Genomic DNA, 24025 nt, shown 5'->3' with positions numbered 1-24025 from the left:
AAACCAACATTAATTTACAGAAACCTAAGCAAATTGCATTATCCATGCTAAACAAGATCTGTTTGAGTTATATTTTCTGTCGGCTAACTGTTTGTGTTTTGTTTCTGTTGTCAGAGGAACCAAGACTCGGCAGCTAGAACAAGGAAAACCAGGTCCCTGCCCAGCGTGACACGTAATGCAACCTATAGAAGGTTTTCTCCTTTTATTATATCTAATAAAGATTCATTATGACCATATTGGTCGCTCAGTCATTTGGGCTTATGTGTTTAGCTCTGTTGAACATTTAGTGGAAAATGTATGGAATGTCAAGAGAAAAAATGCATACCAGATGGACACATTTTGTAATATTTGGTTCTCTAAACCAATTATTGCATATAAACATAGCTTATTTATGCTCAAAAGGGCTAGAAAAGATAGATTTGTGTCCTGTGTGCGTGCTTTGTTAAAAATGTACAATCTCCCTTGTTTTCGTAAAGCTATCAAGATTGATGTGGATGATGTTATAGCTGAATTTGAGCAGGAGAGAGACCCATTGATGGATATGCAAAACTGATTCAGCCTGTGAAGACCAGCTTTATGTGGTCGGCTCTGTTCCAAACAGAAAATAGGTTTGCATAATTTAGTGAAATATAAATATATAAAGTATATTTGCTGGCTTAAACATTTTTATTTTAGGTGTATTACCGACTCACTGTTGGACCAGGTTTTGAATTTTCATTTATGCACCCTATATGTATACATTTTCTTGTGTTTTTTTTTCTTTTCAAGTGAATTGCAAATCTTTATACAATTAAGCTTGTGTGATTATTTTACGGCTGTTTCTCCTGCTTTTAGTCATAGTTTAAACAATTTTAATGTATAGCAAACAATTTGTAACTCAAAGTGAAGACCAGATCTTATTTTGCTATGTTTGGAATTTTGCTTCAATAAAATTTGATTTTTTTAAGACACTTTGGCATCTTTTTTGAATCATTGAATAAAACTTGTTGTTTTAAATCACTTTTGGTATCTGAAATATGCCTTGCTTTATAAAGGGCATGGTTTTACAAGGTGGGCGAGGTAACGGGATGCTCAAGGGGTGTTTTGGGCTGTACTGCCAGGTTCCTTGGGTGTGTCATAGATTCTCTCTAAAGTTTTCTTGTACATCCTCTCGCCGGGATCTGTCAATCACGCTCTCTGTACTCTCTGTACACACCCCCGAGCGCTGCAAGCAGATAGGAGCAGGATGTCTGCTCCGCCCCATTGATGACTTACCTTTTATGACACCTTACAGGCTCCCAAAGGTCCGTCTCGGATCACAAAGATGATCAGCCCCCAGTTTTAGCATCAAGGCTAAGATCGGCCGACCATTTTCCTTGCGCACGACTGACAAAAGGTCCGATGCCGGTCAAAAAGCGCACCCAACAACAGGCAGAGATCAGACCGCGGGGGGAAATGACCATTAACTAGGTGGCATATGGTGGGTACCGGAAATGCCAGGGGGGCGGGACATACACCTGTCAAAATCTGATGATGTATAATAGTGACGCTCCTATACTACTGATGGACTCAAACTTCCCAAAACAATATATATGAATAAAAGCAATCACAAAAATGAATGGTTCTTCTTCTTCTTTCGGCCACAGCCGATCATCTTTTTCCATATCTTCCTGTCTTCTGAGACCTTGCTCTGTCACGCCCATCACCTGCATGTCTTCTCTCACCACATCCATAAACCTTCTCTTAGGCCTTCCTCTTTTCCTCTGACCTGGCAGCTCTATCCTTAACATCCTTCTCCCAATATACCCAGCTTCTCTCCTCTGCACATGTCCAAACCAACACAATCTCACCTCTTCAACTTTGTCCAACCCTCTAATGTACTCGTTTCTAATCCTGTCCATCCTTGTCACACCCAATACAAATCTTTATAAAGATAATGATAAATCCTTATCATTCCAATGACCTCCCTCTCATTTACAAACATCTATTCTGTCTTATTCCTATCGAACTTCATTCCTGTCCTCTCTAGGGCATATCTCCAGCACTTCAGGGTCTCCTCAACCTGCTCCCTACTCTCGCTACAGATCACAATGTCATCAGCAAACATCATACCCGCGAGGGGGCGTCCGTCCTGGTTATGCAGGAGGCCTCGGGTAGGGGGCTTCAAAGCCCAGCCCTGTAGGGACCCGTGGCCACCGCCAGGCGGCGCCCCAGTGCCTTATTGTCCCGGGAGCCCGGCACTTCCTGGCGGGGGTGAGGGCGGCGCAGACCAGAGGGGCACGTTTGCGTTGGAGGGGGTGCCGAAAAGAGATGTCCCAGGGTGCCGTGTTGGACCCTGGGGACATAGTAGGACCCTCTCTGGGGACGTGCTGCCCTTTCGGGATGTGCCGTTCGGACCCACGTGTCCTCGCTAGTGGTGTGGCACTGTGGACGAGAGGAGGACGTGAGGAGGGCTTGTGCCTCCTCCAGACCGCGAGGGGGCGTCCGTCCTGGTTCTGTTGGGTGCCGCGGGTAGAGGGCTTGGAAGCCCAGCCCTGTAGGGACCCGTGGCCACCGCCAGGCGGTGCCCCGTAGAGTTTATCCCGTGTGGTCGCCGGCCGGGGCTGGAGCCCGGCCAGGACGCCTTGGAGGACCAGAGGAGGGCGTGTGCCTCCTCCAGACCGAGAAGGGGTGTCCGTCCTGGTTATGCAGGAGGCCTCGGGTAGGGGGCTTCGAAGCCCAGCCCTGTAGGGACCTGTGGCCACCGCCAGGCGGCGCCCCAGTGCCTTATTGTCCCGGGAGCCCGGCACTTCTGCCACACCAGGAAGTGCCGGGGAAGACGACAGGGGACACCCGGACGGCTTCCGGGTGCGCAGCCGGCACTTCTGCCACACAGGGGTGTGGCTAACTCTAATTGCCGGGAAGCAGCTGGAGCCCATCCGGGTTCCCATAAGAGGGGCCGCCTCCCTCCAGTCATTACTGGAAGTCGGGTGGAAGAGGATGGAACTGGAGAGAGGACGGGAGGCGGTCAAAGGAAAGAGAGGCACAGGACTGTGTGGCCTGGACATTGGGGGAATCGGTGCTGGAGGCACTGGGGTTTGTGAGTGCACGTATTTCTTGTAAATAGACTTTGTAAATAAACAGTGTGTGGTGTAAATATGATGTCCGTGTGTGTGTCCGGGCCAGCGTTCACAATATATTGTAAGAGCTTAGACAGAAAACGATCAAGAGCTGGGGCAGTTTTCTCTGTAATAACATAGATTCATTAACATCTTGCCAGAATACAGCTGAAAGTACACACCACTGCAGAAAATCTAAAATGACAACTGCCACAAGGTACAGCAATCTCTAAAGTGGCACAACTCTTAATTTAAGCTGCTTGAAATGAAGGATAAGTAGATAGAGATAAAGAAGTCTAGTCTGTTAGGCTGTTAATAGTGCATCTCTTACAAGTATAAATTGAGTGACTCAGTAAATGAATGAGTGACTAAGAGTTTATTATAATTGCTGAGGCAGCAACTATATTTTTAAATTTTGAAATAATTTCTAAGCTTCTTATATTTTTTATTAAGTCATTGCTAACAAATGCACTTTGACAACATTATGAGATTACATAAAACCTAGCTGATTTTGTTTCTAAAATCTAAATGTTCATTTTTCTACATTTCTAAAAATGTCAGGATTCAATCACTTAATGGAGAAAACAATGAAAATGAGACGTTCAACTTAGTTAGTATTCCACATAAATAAAAAATAGAAAAACTGATATATAATCAGATGAAAGGCTATGGCGGTGTGCACGGACGCAGCGGTTCTGTGCTCTTCGTTTCAGTGTTTAAATGTGCACGTGTGTGCTAGTATTACTACTTGTTTTACCTGCATCTGGTCGTGCCGACAGGAACTTCGGAGTGTGCAGCGAGGGGAGTGTTTCACCAGAATTTCTCCGCTCCCACCACATTCTGGCAGACATAGCGAGGAGTCCCAGCTCTCCGTGGATTATCATCCACGCAGGCAGGTGACAGAGGCAGTGTAGAGAGAGAAAACAAAAGCGTGGCTGGAGCGTTAGTGAGGTTATGTAGGCAGCCTGTTAAACCACCGCTTCCCAGTGTTTTTCTCACCAATGTCAGATCTCTCATCAACAAAATCGATGAATTGAGGCTACAATTGCATTCTGTTGATCATGAAATCCTGGCTTCACTCATTGATCCCGGACTCTGCTATCCAGCTAACAGGCTACACTGCGCTGTGGTAGGACCAGTGACTCTGGTAAAAGCAGAGGAGGGGGGCTGTGTGTGTATGTAAATAACAACTGATGTACAAATACAGTGACTGTAGACAGTTACTACTCCCCGAACCTGGCAGTATTAACAGTCAGCTGACCAAGCACCCTGATGCTGTATATATCATTGCTGGGGACTTTAACCACGTTGATTTACAATCTAAATTTCATCAGCACATCAAGTGTGCCACCAGAGGAGTTAACACATTGGATAAAGTCTACACAAACATTAAACAAGGATACAGGGCTACACCGCTGCCACACCTGGGCCACTCTGACCACACGTCACTTTTTTTAATCCCGGCATACATCCCACTCTGGAAAACTGCCCCTACCAGCACAAGGACAGTTAAAACTTGGCCAGATGGAGCCTCTCAGCAGCTGCAGGACTGTTTCAGTAGAACCAACTGGGACATCTTTGAACATCCAGACTTTGAAGTGTTTAATGACAGCGTATTATGTTATATTAAGAACTGCACAGACATTGTCATAGTGGATAAATGTATCCGGGTCTACCCCAATCAGAAGCCCTGGATACCAGGGAAGTCCAGAGGCTTCTGAAAGAGAGGAACACTGCCTTCAGGTCTGGTGACAAGGTTCTCTACAGCATAGCCTGTGCCAGCCTAAAGAGGGGCATCCGAGAGGCCAAGTCAGACTATAAAAGGAAGATCGAGGAACACCTGGACAGCAACAAAGGTAGGCAAGTGTGGATGGGTGTCCAGCATATGACCAACTACAGGACCAGTCCTGGAGCTATAGGAGGTGATTTATCGCTGGCTGAGGAACTGAACCACTACTTTGCCAGGTATAAAGTGGATCTACCAGAGACAGCCAGACCCCATCCAGAAACCAACAACAGCCCCATCTTCACATTGGGGGAGCACGAGGTGAGATGCACGCTACAGGCTGTCAACCCACGGAAGGCAGCTGGACCTGATGGCATCTCAGAACATGTGCAGAACAGAACTGGCTGGGGTCTTCACCAGAATATTCAACCAGTCTCTGTCTCAGTCCACTGTGCCATCCTGCCTGAAATCCTCGGTCATAGTGCCTCTGGCCAAGAAACAGACCATCACCAGTCTTAATGACTACAGGCCAGTTGCACTGACCACTGTAGTTATGAAGTGCTTCGAGAAGCTCATCATGAACCACATCATGTCATTCATTCCTCCCATGCTTGATCTGTGCCAGCTTGCCTACAGAGCAAACAGGTCTACGGAAGACGCTGTGGCCACCGTTCTCCATGCTGTTTTGTCCCATCTGAAGCAGCAGGGGAGCTACGCACAGCTGCTCTTCATAGACATTAGCGCTGCCTTTAATACCATCTTACCCCACAGACTAATGGCCAAACCATCAGACATAGGACTTCCACACTCCATCTGCCTTTTGATCAAGGACTTCCTGAGTGATCGCACTCAGAGGGTTAGAATGGGCCCCTACTTCTCCACACCCATCAGCCTCAGCAGTGGCTCCCCACAGGTCTGTGTCCTGAGCTCCTTGCTCTATACCCTCTACACCCACGATTGCATTCCTGCCCACCACAGTTGTTAATTTCGCTGATGACACCACGGTAGTAGTATCACTGGGAGGGATGAGTCCGCCTACAGGGATGAGGTGGAGCAGCTGACGACGTGGTGTAGGCATAACAACTTGCTCCTAAATTCAGCCAAGACCAAGGAGCTCATCGTGGACTTCAGGAAGAAGGCAGACAGCATCCAGCCACTCATCATCAATGGGGACTATGTGGAGAAGGTCTCAGACATCCGCTTTTTGGGAGTCACCATTAGGGAGTACTTGACATGGGCAACACACACTGCTGAGGAAGTGAAGAATGCCCAAAAGAGACTATACTTCGTGAGGGTTCTCAGGAAGAGCAACATCCCTGAGAAACTGCTGGTGTCCTTTTACCGCTGCACAAGTCTACTGTCTCTGTGTGTTTTTCTCCAGCTACACAGGAACACAGAGGAAAGAGCTCCACAGGGTCGTTAAGGTCACCCAGTGGATAGTCGGCTGTCCTTTCCCCTCACTAGAAGAACTACATAGTTCCTGTTGTCTCAGGAACGTCCAGAAAATTCTTCAGGACCCATCACACCCAGGCCATGCATTGTTTGAACGCCTGCCTTCAGGCAGATGTTTCAGATCCATAAAGACTAAGACAAATAGAGTGAGAAACAGTTTTTATCCTTCAGTCATCACCATGCTGATTGCTGCTAGGTTGTCAATCTGACCTAGTGCCTCTTCATATTTGCAATACAGCTCTAAGTCAACATTGGCTAAGGGACAAGTGCAATATGACATACTGTATGTATGAACACAAAACAGTGTTCTGCTGTTACGGACTATTATATCTATATATTTATTTATTTTAGTTTTAACTTGAGTGATTGTTTTTTATTTTATTTTTGCATTGGAAAATTGCACCAAAATTTTGTTGTACAATGTCTCATTGCTACAATGACAATAAAGATTTTAATTTGATTTGATTAGATTTTTCCCTTTCCTAGATGGAGTCATACAATGCAAATTACTCTGGGTTCTTCTCCAATATTCCAAAGTCAATAATGTTAATTTAATAGGCCCACTATGAGTCAGGAAGTGGATGAGAGTGTATGTGTGACTGTGCTTGTTAATGGAGTGGTTCCATACCTACAGTTGTTGCTGTCTTGTGCTCAGATCCACAGGGATAGGTTCTGATACCAAGACAGCATAGCCTTTTTTTTTTCAAATATTAAGTAAATAAACAGACAGATTATTTGTTTCCACAATAAAATTCATAGAGAACATAAATGACAGAAAACTGTAGAAAAATAAATTCATGATCTTTTCAAAAATGACAAGATATCTCAAAGGAATTGTGAAAACACTCCTCATATATTAAGTGAATAAGCTTTTCTTTTTCAACTAGATGCTGAAAATACAACTCACCATAGAAAACAATACTAAATCAAAGTTTTATTACAGGTTGAAAATAATAACCAATTTATTTCTTTTTCCGCCTGAGAAAAAATATTGTCCACCTCCAAAGCACCAAAGTGTCGTGAATGTCCCCATGGGCTAATTTGCAAGATAGCAGGCTGCCACTATCTATAGGTAAAAGCAATTTTCTAAAGAATTCTTTGTAAGAGTTTAAATGTCAGCCATTTATTGAGACACATCATAGAGATGTCAGAAACAAATTATAACTCCAGATCAGCACCAAGTAATCCCTTCCCCTTTCTGTAAGGTGTAATGGATGTTAAGATGCCGAGTAAATCAAAGCCATTGGAAAGAAAAATAAAACTCTTTCCCACCTGTACATTTTGCTAAAAATGTTGTTAAGAAACCTAATCATTTGTCTTTTTTAGTTAATACCTGCTCTGTTTTGAGAAAATCATAATTTCTTGAATCCTTCCTGTTGAAATGCATTAGTATTATACTTTTGAACTTCCCTGGCAGAGTCTGCTTGTTTCATGTTCTTTCATCTTGCATTGTTTATAAAGGCATTCATTATATAGTGAAATGATTAATAATATGTTTTGTGCTCTGGAAGGAGATGCATAATTATTTGTACACCTTTTATAGTGGACATCACAAACAGACAACTGGGATATAAAGCTAAATGAATCATGTTTCTTCCAGGATGCAGAAATACTCCATCAGATTCTTTTTTTTTTTTAGGTACAAATTCTTAAATCAACAGATTTCTGTTGATTTGATGAATATTTTTAATATCAGTACTAATATCAGTATTTTTAATATCAGTACTGATGTACTAACTCTCTAAAGTATTATTAAAGTATTATTAAATAAGTATACTGTACATTTTAAATACATTATATGTTTTAAATCCAGAAACATGCCATGAAGTTCACTGTAATTGAACGAGTAAATTATTTTTGGTTGGTTCCATTTCAGCTATAAGACTGAGCTGTATTACAGTATATAGTATAAGTTTTAAGTAAAGTAGTTTGTATAATAGCATTTTAAGAACAGAAAAGTATTTTCAAACTTAAGTCTTCATGAGCAAGCTCTTTGAATAGGCTTAGATTCTAATAAGTCTCAGATTCTTGGCAATTTGAGGAAGCAGCAGTTAAAGCCTTGATTACAATGGGCATATTGTTTTTTTTTTTTTAATTATACAAAACATCTATATGCTAAAATCCTAGGTGGTGTAATTTTAACATTGAAGTTGCCTACTTAAATGCCTTCAGAGCTAAAGGTTCTATGTTATTTGAAAACTTTATTATCTAAAACCAAGCTAAGTTAATTAATAAAATAAACATATGCTGTGAACAGGGCTCTTTCCACATCTGTGCTTCATGGTTGTGAAATTTACAATACATAATTTACTCCCTAATAGGTCAACACCACAACAGCTTTATTAGTAGTACTGGATTTTCACGGGCACCAATTCATGATTGCAATACAAATTAAGCCAATCTTTTTCAATTCACAATAAATATGTCTAAGAATGCATAACAAACAAATCACAGTGACCAGAACTTCATCCTGCAAAACGCAGCGCCATATAATCTTACAGCAAAGAGCCCAACAGCCACACCACATGCACTTCAGAATAGGTCGTCCACCTGAAGCTAAGCATGTTTGGGCCCAGGCAGTACTTGGATGGGAGACAATCTAGGAAAAGCCTGGATTGCTGCTGGAAGAGGTGCTGGTGAAACCAATATGGGTGTGTTTACCCTGTGGTCTGAATGTGTAGTGATGGAAACACTGTGCTGTAAAAATGGCGCCATCCTTCGGGAAAACCAAGGCCCTGACTCTTTGTGGTCATAAATGATCACTGGGCATCCTTTGTAAAGAGTAGGGTGTATCCCAATGTCCAGGCTAAATTGCCCACCATGGCCTAGTGATTTTGTCCCCCTAGTCATCCCTTGTGCCCAATTGGCTATCTCTCTCACCATTTCACTACCTCACAGTTAATGTGTGGTGAACATTTTGGGCAAAAATGGCTGCCGTCGCATTAATTAGGTGGATGCTGCACATTGGTAGTGATTGAAGTGGCTCTGCACTCACTGAAGTGCTTTGAGTAGTGAGAAAGGTACTATATAATAAATAATATATAATAATAATAAATATAATATATAATAAATAATAATTATTATTAAAATGAAGTTTGTATCAATCAAATACATTTAAGGTGGCACCAGTAATCATTCAAACTGATGCATCTATAAAGCAAACACAATATTTTTGATTCACAACCAATTTGCCTGAGAACGCATAGGTAACATATTACAGCAAATAGAATGCCCTCTTGCACAAAATGACACCAAAGGATCACACAGTAACAAGCCAAAAGCAGGCTGCATTAATCAAAAATGTGTAATGTGACACCAGTAATTGTTACTTTTTAATTGTTTTTGAACAATTTCCACCCAGTGATTAATGTAATACATCAAATCAAAAATATTTCCTGGGAGTTCATTTGAAATTTTATTCCCTCTGTTGAATGAGTTCCTTTCAGTTTGACACAACCAATGCCAAACGCTTTCCTGCATTGCACTTTCAATTGCCTCCTCTGGCCATACTTTTTCACTTGACCACAGGTGTCATAATACTAAAAAGACTGTTGTGATGAGAAGCTCTCTCCAGGTTCACACTAATCCTTACATATAATTTGATACTATCCGTAATTATGGTGTTCGCTTCTATACTGTGTATGTATGACGATGTATGGTGTTCCCGTCAATACCTCGACTCAATACAAGTTAGAACCATGCAATAGGACTCTGCCTCTGTAGTTAGAACATAACGTGGTAAACGCAGACACAGTATTGCATGATTGGATAAGAATGTTCGAATGCTTCAGTGAGGCCGCTGGACGGCCGAGTATAGTAAGTCATTGTTGGTTCGAGCAGATAACAGTAAGTTGGTTTTTGGAACGTTGCTTTGGTGGGGCGTACTTTCCAGGACTAACATCGTCGACTGACTTAAACCCTTCAACAGCTCTGGAACTGTAAGTAATTTAGAATGTATCGCCATTTGCTTGGTACGTCGAAATCTATCTTTGGGCAGTTCGGTTTTGGCATCCGTCCTTCTGACATCTATTGGCAAACTGAGTAATGACGGCTGGGTATTAACAACGGTCATTGTTTAAATTTTAGCTGATCTCAGATCTAAAATTACCACACCAACATAATTATTACTCCAACTCTGATTAGAGTCGTAAAATACGGTTTGTTTTGAAAATGTGTTCGCTGGAAAAAATCAAATGAGGTGCGCCGAAGAGCTGAGTTCACATCTTGCAGCCCAGTTTAAACAGGAAGCTCTTCATTACATCATTCGAAAAGGTCTATTTTAAGCACAAATCAGTGCCATGATAACAAAATCATTACAAGGACTTAAAAAAACAAATAATTCTTTGCAGAGAAAGTATGGATTTCACAAACATAGAATTTGGAGCCCGATTCAATCGGGCTCCAAGTCGCTAGTCCCATATATTACATTTGTGAACCAGAGACATAAAGTGCAGTAGCAGCTGGCATTTCGAAGGACCAACAGTGGAGGAGAACGAGGAGGTAATAAAAGAATAAAGCTATTAGACATAATAAAAGCAAGAGCATAGTGAGTATCATCAAATCCAAAAAGAAAAGTGGGAAAATTAACAGGTTTGAACCTAACCTTTCTTTCAGGAAAAATGTTTTTATTATGGCAATACATTTTAACATCACTCATGGCTGTCTATCGATCTGACAGTGACGCAATGGAGAACCTGTGCAATGGAGCTGTTGATATCGGTGGTAGCGAGGGTGCTTAATCCTCAATCACACCATTCCACTTCCTGTTGGGGATCAATATGGCAAGACATGTTTAGGACGATAAGGGACAGCAGGAACTCCCACCACCTTGGTGGAACTGGGGGTTGTGTTTGAGTCAGTCATAGTCAGGACCTCACCTCTGAATTTGTTGCCTGGGTGGCTCCAATAGGAGCACAAAACTTCCGATGGCATTGTTCAGGGGATTATTGATCACAGAAACTACTCAGTGGACGGATTTCAACATCAGTATAATAAATTAATAGCCATCCATCTATTAATTCAGGTTTTTAACCTGGTTAGTTTAATACTAGTGCAAGGGAAGCCAGAGTACTGTATATACCCACACCTCTCACTGCATGACAACTCATTGCAAGGCATATTAATGGTTAATGACACCCACAGTGGTCTAATTAGGAGTCACCAGTTAATTTATTAGGCGTATATTTAGGAAATAAAGGTACCTACAGTAGACAATCCCATAGAAGGCTTGAGAGAACAGTTAGACTTGAACTGTGACCCAGCTTGGAGTCAAACCGGGGTACTTGGAGCTATGCAGCAGCAGTGCTAACCTTGTTGTAATTAGAAAATTAATGATTGTCAATTAGCCAATAAGTATCATCTTTATTTTTAACTCAAAGATAAAATTTACATTGTACTTTGTTTGTTCCAGTATAATAAGTTCAAGTGCAATATCAATGTTCTTGCATTGAAGGTCTAATATTTGAACTGCTGTTAAGGTTTAAAAAGTAAAACATTCCCTGCAGTAAATCACCTATGCAAAACACATCATTTCACTTTGAACAGAAGCATTAAGCTGAATGTTGCAGATTATCCATCTGCCTCTGCAGATTATTCAGAAGTGAAGGCTGAAAGGTTAAATGATGCATTCTGCAGTGCATTGACTAAGCAGATGTATTCACTGTTGGTTATCAGCACCTGCTTCAATCAGTTTCACCCCCTTTCACATGTACATGAGTTGAAAAATATTTATGCTTTACATGTAAGTAAACTTTTTCAAAGATTAAAGAAAAAAAAACATGTTCTAGCTGAGTTCACATCAGAGTACCAATGACTTCAGTCTCATTTGAAATATGCACTGGCCTTTACATTTTTTGCAGGTGGAATGAGACAAACTAATTTATCACATTTTTTAGTAAAGGTGACACTTTCTGTCTACTATGTATGCAGACTCTTGTATGTAGTGTGACTATCAGGAGCACCACTGAGCCCCAAAAACTTCAGATACAATTACACAACACTGTGCTGGGTTCAAACAGAAGATATTTTTATTTTTCAATACCTTCACAGAACTACAACAGTGTAATATAATTTGCTCACTTGTCTCCTTCCACACCTCCCATATAGTTTCATCCACTCACCTCCCAATTCTGACTGCTCAAGCCGGAAACTTGTTTTATTTGGTTTTGGACCAAGGAGTACGTCCAGAATCACAGCATTGCACATGGAAGCACTTCCAGGTCACGTAAAAGCCCCTGAAAGAGGGTATAATGATCCACTGCAGCTCCCCTTGGTGGTACCCATGATCCGTGACAGGACTGTTCAGTGGTACTGTAATTCTCAACCTGACATGCGGGTATCCATATGAGAGTACCACCAGTGGGATGTTGCCATTGTATGCACGGAAGGAAGATGTAACTCCTGGAAGCAGCCACCTTTAGGCTGTCTGTTTTGGTAGGGAACTCGCACCCATCCTGGTTGGAATGCCGGACCATCCTTGTACTTCGATTCTGGCTTACTGCCCTGGCAAGGAACCTGCTTTCATCCTGGTTGGGACACTAGTCCATCCAACACAGTAGATATTATGTAATGTTTTGCATTTATTTTGAAAAATTGAAAAAATACATATTTGATTACTTTTTTGCATTTAGTATGGCTGCTACTGGAACAAAGTAATTGAAAGAGCTCAAAACCTACCCAGCTTTGAGCATGAGCATGGGTAACAGCCTAGGCAAAGCAGATTTGAGCTAGTTTGTTGGATTCATGTGTTATGGTGGATCCAGACTGTCAGGCAGAACACTGTTGCAGAATTTTGTTCCAAAATATAAAGAAAAGTGAAAAGCCTTTGGGTAAAATTATCAATGTCCTTTTATAATTGTAAGATTTTAAGCAACAGCTGAGGCTGAAGTAATCTGTACAACTCTGTTATGCCATATGTCTGTCTTTATGTGTGCTTCTTTAATATACTGTCAAAATATGTGAAAACTGATTAATTCATGGAGACTGTGATGATGCGGGTTCTGCTCCATGCTCCCATCTTACTTCTGGGAGACCTTGAACCTGACACCATCGGTAATGTCACCGATGAGCTGGACAGTGAGACACAACAAAGCAACAACAACAACAACATTTATTTATATAACACATTTTCATACAAACAGTAGCTCAAAGTGCTTTACATAATAAAGAATAGAAAAATAAAAGACACAATAAGAAAACAAAATAAGTCAACATTAATTAACATAGAATAAGAGTAAGGTCCAATGGCCAGGGGACAGAAAAAACAAAAAAACTCCAGACGGCTGGAGAAAAAAATAAAATCTGTAGGGATTCCAGACCATGAGACCGCCCAGTCTCCTCTGGGCAAGAGGATGGTGCAAAAAGTGCGAAATGCTTTTATTAAAAATCAACAGAATCAAAACAGTGTTCAAATAAATAAGTGCAGTGTCTCTCAAATCTTCGGATAAATAATCCAAAAAACACCAGGTGAATCCATAAAAGTTAAAAACACAACAGAAAAAAAGCCTTTAAAACAACGAGGTTAAAAACAATGGCTGGAGGCAGTCTTTCTTAAAACTCCGGTGCTTACTTATTCCTTACTGGTGGCTCCTCTGCTTTTTCCCTATGGGCCCCGCAACAGGGGAGTCGCCTCACCACTAAAATACAGCTCCTTCATTTCTGGTCCGGTTGCTCTCCGATCCCCAGCTACGTCGGGCTCCAACCGAACCGAGACTTGCGTTCCTTCCCCAGTGGCCAGGGCACTCACGCTGGGGCTCAACACGCCCAAAACCCTCCACGACTCTGCTTCCTTCAGCGGCCAGTCCACTCCACTACCGGTCACTCCAGCTCCTCTAAACTGCTCAGCTGGACCAACCGTTACCATCCAACCTGATGTCGCTGTCACGCACCGGCTTTCTCCTTCCTGCTGCATTCTTCCCCATTAACCTCCGCTCCTTCTCTCTCTTCCCCATCCGCCTCGCACTTCTATTATTTATTACGGGGACGTGGATCAGGTGTGGAGATTAGCAGCTCCCAGCAACAATTACGAATGCGGACGACTCCTCACCTGTGCACTTAAGTGAGGACTGTCCATATCATGAATCACTCCAGTCACACTACTGTGCCCCCTCTCTAAGCCGCAAGGGCGGTGATTATTAATTTAAAAAGTGGACTTTGATCTGAGCTGTGGACCTGCTACAGTATACCACAGAGACAGACACTATTAATAATTAAACACAGCACAGAGATTTCATTGTTAAGCATCTAAGCACTAATTCTCCCTAATAACATTAATTAGAAATAACTTCTATTAAGAAATTTTGAATAATAATTTCATTGTAGTATTTACGTATATTAAAATAAGAGTAGTATTGGATGAACTAAAGAAATCAGTTTTGGACTCTCTGCCATTCTTCAAGCCTATCATTGGTACAAGTATTTGTTCTGCTGCTGGACTTACGTCACTTTATTAAATCTTCTGGGTAGTGATGTGTTTTGTTTTCTTCAGCGTGTAATTTTTTCAGGCTTGTTTGTTTCCACACTCTGCACTGAAAGGAATGAGTCACTAAAGGCATGATGTTAGCAGAAATCTACGACCGCTTGGCTAGCTGAAATTATGACTGTCTGGCTTAAATTATTCCTAATTTTATTAATGTTAATGTGGAGGGAAACGTTACATTAATGGATAATTTTATGAACCATCAAACATTGTGTGGCTGTCAATACACTGAGGTTCATTTATAAAACATCATAGATGTATGTTTTAAAACTCCATATCCTTAACCATTATCAAAAATATACACTGTCAGATTTAATCATGTATCCACATAGATGATAAATGTGCCTGATCATAGTCAAAGTACAGTATTTGGACAAATTTTACTGACATTAGCATAACGTACATTGATACAGTAATGAAACTGAAGAAGATAGTAAAATGAAAAGCTAGTTTGGAAGCAAAAGGCCTCAAGGTTAAAACAGGAAAGGCGCAAAAAAGCAGCGGGCACAAATGTGCTGGGTGCATTTACACACCTTATGCGTGGTAAAGGTGTTACAAGAAACTCAATCCAATGTGCAGTTTATCGTAAGTAGGTGCATAGATAGAAATGTATTGCATAAATGTGGAGGAGTGAAGGGTAGTCTGCAGGTGGTAGGTGGGATCATTGTTGTAGAAAATGTATGAGGGAGTTTACAGAATACAGATGTATGAAGTATACATTTAGATTTTGGCAACAGAGATGTTTTGGAAAAAACAAAGAAGTTCTGCTCCTTAGTTGCCCTGTTGAGTGAGGATGAAGCTTTTGACACAGCAGTGTTAGTGAGAGTTAAAGGTGCATGGAAGAAACTCCAGGAGCAGTCTTCTGTTCTGGTTTCTAAAGGAGTCTTTCTGGCATTGCAAGGTAAAATTTATGAAACTTGGGTGGAGCAGTATACTGTATAGGAATAAGGCATGGCTGATGAAGGTAGAACATGAAGCAAAGCTGGAAAGTATGAATTTGATAAGAAGAGTGTGTGGAATGATGTGAAGTGATGTTGTGAGGGAAGTCGAAAGGTGAAGTAAGTGAAAGAAAGATTTGTTGTGGAGATGATATGTGCAGAACTGAGGAGAAACTGATTAAGGTGGCTTGGACATATGGAGTGAAAGGCAGAGGATGATTGGGTGAAGAAGGGTGGATGGTAGATGAGGGAGGGTAAGGAAGAAATGGCTGGAGGTGGATATGAAAAGCATGAGTCTTACCACAAAGGATGTTGCATGCGCCTGTTTCCATGCACACTTTGATGTATAAAAGGTGTATCAAAATTAAACTTGCTGTAAAGCCACGCACATTTTCACAGCAGCCTCCCCCCCTTCTTAGTTTTGCAAACTAGCCTCAAAGCAGTGCTCCTGTTTCTGTGAGGTCCCCTTTTTTTCAGATTCACATAAATGAAGCGGGAGTTATCAAATATACTGACATTAATTGCATATTATTTACAAATTTAAGGCAATTGATTGTAATCATTCTGTAACAATATAATGGTGCACTCAGTGGCTAAACTATACCGTAGCTGCTTTAGCATTGTTACTCGCAGTGCACCACTCAGAGTATTTTAACCCATTGTATCTGTGTGTGGAATCACAGCTGTACAGCCACTCATCAGAAAGCCTTGGAGGACATACTGTATAAGCACATGCTGCCTCAGGAAAGCCACCAGCATCTGCATGAATTCAACTCAGCCATGCACACAGTCTATTTGAACTTCACCCATCTGGCAAACACTTTAGACCTTTTCCTGCACAGACCTCAAGGTTCAGAAACAGTTTCAGCAACAACATTTATTTATATATCACATTTTCATACTAATTGTGTAGCTCAAAGTACTTTACAAGATAAAGAAAAAAAAGTTTCTAAAAAACAAAAATAAGACTAGGCAATGCTAAGTAACAAAGAGTAAAGTAAGGTCCGATGGCTGGGAGGACTGGAAAAAAAAAAAACTCCAGACGGACTGGAGAAAAAAATCTGTAGTGGTTCCAAAGCCACAAGATCGCCCAGCTACCACTAACATAAATGGTCTAAACGAGTCTTCATGGCTTTCAGGCTTGAAGCTATAAACGTTTAGTGCAGATAGTGCAAAGGGTTCATAAAGTGGCTCAGATTGTTCAATATTACAACAGTAGTACAAGTTTGCAGTGAGGTAATTCTAAGTATTAACAGTTCTACCGGGAGCACTTGATGGACTAATTGAGTTGAAATAATATTTATAGAATATGCTGCCTTGAATTTAAGGTGACTAAGCACTGAATAATCATCAGCTGCCTAGCTCGATTTGAACTAATGTGCTCCCTGTGTTAGTTTAGATGGCGCCTATTGCATACTTCTATGAAAATGAGGCCTTGTGAGAGAAAATAAGGGACCAAGAAAAGGAGAGAGAGAAGCAGGTGATTGTAGTGAAATCCTATCTACTCAATTGAATAAAGACAGCTCTTTAATTTTGGTGGATTGTAAATCATTAAGGGCAGTGTCCTGCTGCGGAAGCATCAATAGAAGATGTTTAAGCCATGTCTTCTTTTTAAAGAAAGCTAATAACCGAGTTGAATGGAATACAAGTGTCAGCTGGATGAGAGAGATCTGTTTAAATAATGGCAGCAGCGTTGTCCTTCTAACTCATTTTTCATTCACATTCCCACGTTATTGATGGCTTAATTTACTATCATCTCATTACAATCCTTTGAAATGGAAAAATTACATTGCATATTGCTTTTTGGTGATTGAATTGAATTCAACATTTATTGTTCTTCAGGTTGTAGTTACTGAAATAAAATAATCCGTTACAAATTACTTTACTCAATATTTTGTAGAAAATATAATCACATTAGCAACTAATTTATTTTACTCCAAACACATGCAAAGGTGTAGCCAGCCTCCCAGATGAGTTGGGTGTTTTTTTCCAAAGAACTGGACATTTTTTTGCAATTACCTTACCATGTATTTTATGTATTTCCCTGGCCTAAGAGTGTCTTGTGGAAAAGTTAAAATAAATATATAAACAAGATTAGCCTACTGAAACAGTGAAATTTATTTTGTACTAGCAGCAGCATCTAATAATAATAATACATTTTATTTATATAGAGCCTGACATTGCCTGGGAAGAACTAATAATTTTCTATAAATGATGTTTCTTAATATGTACCCTCCCAGAGACAAATTAAATTAATTTGATTTATTTCAGGGCTCAAAAAGGCTCTGCCCTTAAAACTCGCCCTAGTAATAAGGAACCCCACCTGCCCACTCTGTACCCCCGCGGATCAAAAATTTGGGCTCACAAGTAGTTTGCTGTGTTTTCCTGACAAAGTAGAATATGTTTGCAAAACTTTGGTTTTAGTTTGAACCAAAGGTGTGGAATTGTATAAAGAACAAACACACACACACACACACACATTGAGCTTTATTTATAATATTATGTCCAGTACATAGCTTTGTCTCTAATTCCATCCATCCATTATCTAATTCCAGTTCTTAAAACAGTATCAAATTAGTGTTCATTTCAAAGCAAACATGCAGTCAATGGTTTTGTTTATAACTGAACCAAACAAATAAAGTGTAAAACAAAACATAATTTTGATAACACTAAAACATAATAGTGTCATACTTTGTGACATGTAAAGCAGCAGAATCAAAATAAAACCCTAAACAGTACTATAAAAATGTAACAGTAAGTGGCTCTGTTTTCTCCAGCTTTTGTTTTAAAATGTCATCATCGCTGGCCAGTTATCTCATTTAAGACAGGAAGCTCCCCGAGTTCACAGATTCACTCTTCACTATTTGACATGATCTGCATTCTGACATGTTTCATTTAGTAGAACTGTTCATCCCAGCTGTTCTCTGATTAAATCAAGCGTGTCTGTCACTCTCCATACATTGTGTCTGTCTCCATCAACCTCATTCATCAATATTTTTTGTTACATAAAGGATCACCAGTGACCTCTTTAAATGGTAGATTGCTCTTGATATTCAAAGCTACTAAAATCTGTACTCTTGTCTATTCTCCTTTTGATTTGCACTCATACATATGATCTGATGGTACCAACCTAAATGAAATAAGTAGTCCGATACATGTGAAGCGAAGGCATACAAGGGTTCACCTAGTATCTAATGTACATATAAATCAAAAAGTAAAACACAAGAAAATGAAAAAGATTTGGGATAGCAGATTGATAGCCCTATTTATAACTACAAGGTAATTTAGATAATGGAACATCTAGTATATCAGAGGGATCTGCCCTCCCTCACCGTAGTCTTCTAAATGATACTGTAAGGAAAGAAGCACACACGAAAAAAGTTTGGGTCATGCCCGCAACCCTGTATAATAGAAAAAAATCAGAAAAAATAAATGGCCTTTTTACAAAAACAGCAATAGCATCTTTTCAGAGGGGAGTCCAATGCAGAACTATCTCAAACATGGCTGACCTTCCAGTCATATGGATCCAGGCAAGAGGGGGCGGGTCCAAGAGGGCAAAAAACAGAAGTGACATCAGCAGTGGAATGGATGTCAATCTTCTGTTCTGCAGAGGGAGGAAGAGAGGAGCTATTAATAAACAGCGCCAACCCCTGCTCCAGAGGGTAATTACCATCACCAGAGTCTTATGCTGCCTTACAAGTGCATGCACAGGACAGTGCCTATTTCATGTTTGGGGGATGCTTTAAGCTGGAAGATTCAGAATGGGAGAAAATAGACACAGTGTTACTGCTCTACTTCTGCATTTTGTTTTTCCTGGCTGAGGGCAGAAAGCAAGATAAATTACTGTGTCACTCCCAAATCATTAATATCCCGTTAACCTTCACGACTGACAATGTATACTTACATTAAACATCTGTTTTTATACGTGTATTATATTTATTCTCATGCATAGCCTTCATGCATGCCCACCTACCAAGTTGTTTTGCCTGCCTAAGGTAAAGTCATCTCTGATGGTAGATCGCAGGAATCATCAATTAAAGGGGTTCTTTCATCGGATTGGCTGGCCCAGCACTGACTGTGGAATGGCCAATAGGAGGAGGCAGCTTGATAGCCAACGTCTCCAGGACTTTTAACAAATCCAAATCCTATTAAGTGATGTCATCTACTGTTGAATTCTGCTCTGTACTTGTAATATTTTTATTTTACTATTAAATTATATTGAGGATTACTTGTGTTCTGTTCTGTGTATTGTTATTGTATTTACCCCCTTTTTTTTTGACATCCACTGCACGCCCAACCTACCTGGAAAGGGGTCTCTCTTTGAACTGCCTTTCCCAAGGTTTCTTCCATTTTTTCCTTACAAGGGTTTTTTTGGGAGTTTTTCCTTGTCTTCTTAGAGAGTCAAGGCTTGGGGGCTTGTTAAAACCCATTGCGGCACTTCTTGTGTGATTTTGGGCTATATAAAACTAAATTGTATTGTATTGTATTGTATCCATGGTCATGTAATATAAAATGTACATTACATATTACATGTACATAGCTGTACAATGCCCTGTAAAAAGTATTCACCCCCTTTGGTAGATTTCACATTTTACTTTTATACAACACTTGGGGGATCCCCCCTGCTCATTTCGCTTGCCAAGTGCGCCAGCCATTTCACATCTCTGCCGCTCGCATTGTGAAGAGGGGGGCTGAACACACCCCAAAGGGAAGCAGTCGCTCCTCCAAAACCCCCTCTTAAACAGTGACACAATGGGAAACAAATACAGTTTTTTTTTTACCTCATCTTTGCTCGATCAGCTGCTGGCTTGCTGCTGCTACTGTGCTGTGTGATCTGGATCTCACATGGCACATTGAACATTTAAAAGCCTGTATAGCAGCTGTCCTACTCTTTGGCTTTTATTTCCAACTACCTTGGCACAAAGTCTTATCTTGCGGAACGTGATATCTTGGTATTTTTTTAGTCTATAATTTAAAAACAGAACAAGAATCTGAAAATCTAACAACATCACATTAAAGTTTGATAAATTCTGAAAAGAATGATACCAAATATATATGTATGTAGGTTTTAAAATAAGCCTGATTTAAAGCGTGACAAAAAGGCACATAAAATCACTGCAAAAAATCGTTGCAATTTTAGGCTTAGGATTTTATATATAGAGAGTAGATGAAATCATTGGGGATTTAATTTGTTTTTTTTAACAGTAATCAACAGAAAAATTGTTATCAAAGGTGCATATAACTTAAGTAAATACTAATAGGAATGGGGTGAATACGTATGCAATCATTTATTTTGTGTGTTTTATATTTGTAATTAATTTAGACATCTTTTTTTTTTCATCTTTACGTTAAAGAACCTTTGTCTATTGATCAATGATAAAAAAACAAATGAAATTCACTGCATTGAAATGTTATATAACAATGAAATGTGAAAACTCCCAAGGAGGTGAATACTTTTTATAGGCATTGTATCTTCTTACTGTATAAATAATTTATAAACACATGCAGTATATATAATATATTCCTGTTCATCTTGAGCTTTCATTCATTTCTGTTGAAAAATAAATGTTTTGCCTAAGACAGTTAGGCAGCAGACTGCATTGCAGTACTTGGCACCACAGCCCATGAAAGCCAGGAAGGCAGTAGAAGTCCTGCCATGTTTTAAGTGATAATTTTCTTATTGGTTATGAATGACTCTTCTAGAAATATACTTAATCCCTAAGGAAGGAAATTTTTAAAAACTGCAGGTGCTGCACAAGCTAAATAAAATTTATTTCTCTGGTCCTCATCAAAATTAATAGTTTTTCTTATGACATGGTACCTGACCATATGTATTTCATTTACAACAGAGTGCAATGTTAGGGTCTGTTATTCTGAATGCTAATGTTCACAGTTCCATTTTAGGGTAGGAGATTTGCATGGTTACTTTTGTTTTTTTTACATATTTTGTTTAATTCACTTTTAAGGCACTGCACCGTTTAATGAGGTGATTCTTGAAGCATAAACATGGTATGAAATTATACAGCATACTCTCTGCCAAAGGGGACGGAAATAATGCATATGCTTTAACACATGGTTTGTCCAGGGAAATTAAAATCTACAAAATCAAGAAGTTTTCTCAGCCTCTGCTTTTGATTATAAACTGTTTATTCGGTACTAGGCCCAGGTACCAATCATTGTTTATAAAATAGCCTCATATCTTTAGTTACCTAATTAATCACTAAACTGAGAGATGCACATGCATGAAACGTTAGTGACAGCAATTAACAGGCACACTTCACAAACAGTGAAAACATTCATTTAAAAATGTACATTTTATACCATTGAATTAAAAATAAGAGATTAAAACTGTATTTCAAAAGGTTGCCACACTTGAGGTTATACCAAAAATGAAGACTGTAATTGTATACATTGACACCTGGCAGGATTTCCCTGATGACCAGATGTCTAAGGGCAATTGATTAATGAAAAAGAAATTTAAAAAGATGGAGAACAGCAGTAGAATATGAAAATTTCACATTGACAGCAGTATCCAGAACCCAGACAGAAACTTGGGACAGTACTAACTTACCTACAAATGTTTTTGCATAAAGTGACCGTTTTATTAGATATGTTTGTCCTTTTTCACAAATGACTAAATGTCTAACTGATTTTAAATGCAGAATGGAATATAGAGACCAGGAAAAGCTTTACTCACAACTTTCAGTAGTTGAGCTGTTGTTAGAAACCAACCATCAATGACATGACCTGTACAGAATAACTTCCATATAACTTATTATACCTTGTCATCGATGGGGAATGATAGCCAACAGCCCACTCCTTTCCATAAAAAAAAAAAAACAAGAAAGATGGCTACTTTGAGCTAAGAGACATGAACCCTGGGGGAATAGAAGAACATTACCTGATATTATTAATCCCCACAGAATCACACATATAGAGATTAAAATATGCAATAATCCCAAAAGTCCATAGATCTGTGAAGACTGGTAATGGAGATGTAACAGAGCAGTTTTTGCTTTGTATGTGTTGGGCCCCTTGATTCCAAAAGAAAAACATTTTAAACAGGATTGCTAATTAAACACATCCCTCCATGGAGCAGTATATTGATTTCTGCTGGATAATGATCCATGGCACAAGGGTAGGAAGGTCCTCGAGGAATTTCAGAAAACCTAAATGTAAATTAATTACTCGACTCACAATCTCTGTCCAATTAAGCATCTGTAGAATGGGATAACATAAGGGAATTTGCAATAACTATTAACCACATTGGAGTAACCCTGAGTCAGCATTCCCTGGTTGTGAGGGCAAGTGGGGTACCAACACTTTGTAGGTGAACCTTACAAAGGGATGCTCAGTGTGAGAACACGTTCACCCTGAAAAAAATACCAAAAGGTATCCTTAATTTAGTGTTTTTTCTTTGGTTTGGGGAATACAGCGGTTAAAAACATTACCTCACAAATCCAGGGACCTAGATTTCAATTCTATGTATGATGTTTACATGATCTCTTGATGCATTTAAGACAAGGATTCTTAAACTCTGAGAACTCAAATAAAAAATCAGTAGCATACTGGGACCCAAGGAGAGAATTATTACCATAATGACAGCAATGCCATACATAGACAAATTACAATGTCCTTGTAATAAAAAAGTAATTGTCTGTTTACATTCAAGATTATTTTTCACTTGAGTATTAATAAAAGAGAAAAGTGAAACACAAATATATTGCTAATAAAACAGTAATCATTCAAAACAGGGAATATATTTCAGAAATATATTACTGCTGGCATAAATGTTCAGTGTATGCTTTAATAAAACTGAGATAAATAAATTCTTCTTTTTAATGGGAGAGGCGCAAGGATCTGATGATTTTAGAAAGGAAAATGTAACAGTTATATAACTCATGGAGTCAGAGTTGTCACATGTTCCATGTTTTTTCTTTTAGAAATTTTGATTGTATTCAGTTAAATAAGCAAAAAGTAGTCAAAAACATAACTCATTTAAATAATAACATTTTTTAAATGAGCTCCACTATTAACAATACATTTTTAAAATTAGTTCACAAATTGTTGAGGATTCCCCAGTTTTTATTGAAACCAATCATCTAACAAAAATAAATTGTAGTAAATGTATTCCTAAAATTTTACCTGATGTTTGAATTTAGTCAGGGAATGGGATAAATCTGGAAGAGTTGTTTGGCTAACAGTCCCATCTGAAATGTTTAATGCTACTGATAAGGTTTACGTTGAATGCCAAATTGCTCAGCTCTACAGCCCGTCTCACCCTTTTGATGTCTTCTGCTGCTCTTACAATCTCAATGGTCCAAGCAACGTATTCTTCAGACGATGAGAAAATTTA

Source organism: Polypterus senegalus, chromosome 7, assembly GCF_016835505.1.
Source record: "Polypterus senegalus isolate Bchr_013 chromosome 7, ASM1683550v1, whole genome shotgun sequence".
NCBI lineage: Eukaryota > Metazoa > Chordata > Cladistia > Polypteriformes > Polypteridae > Polypterus > Polypterus senegalus.
This window is presented reverse-complemented; position numbering follows the sequence as displayed.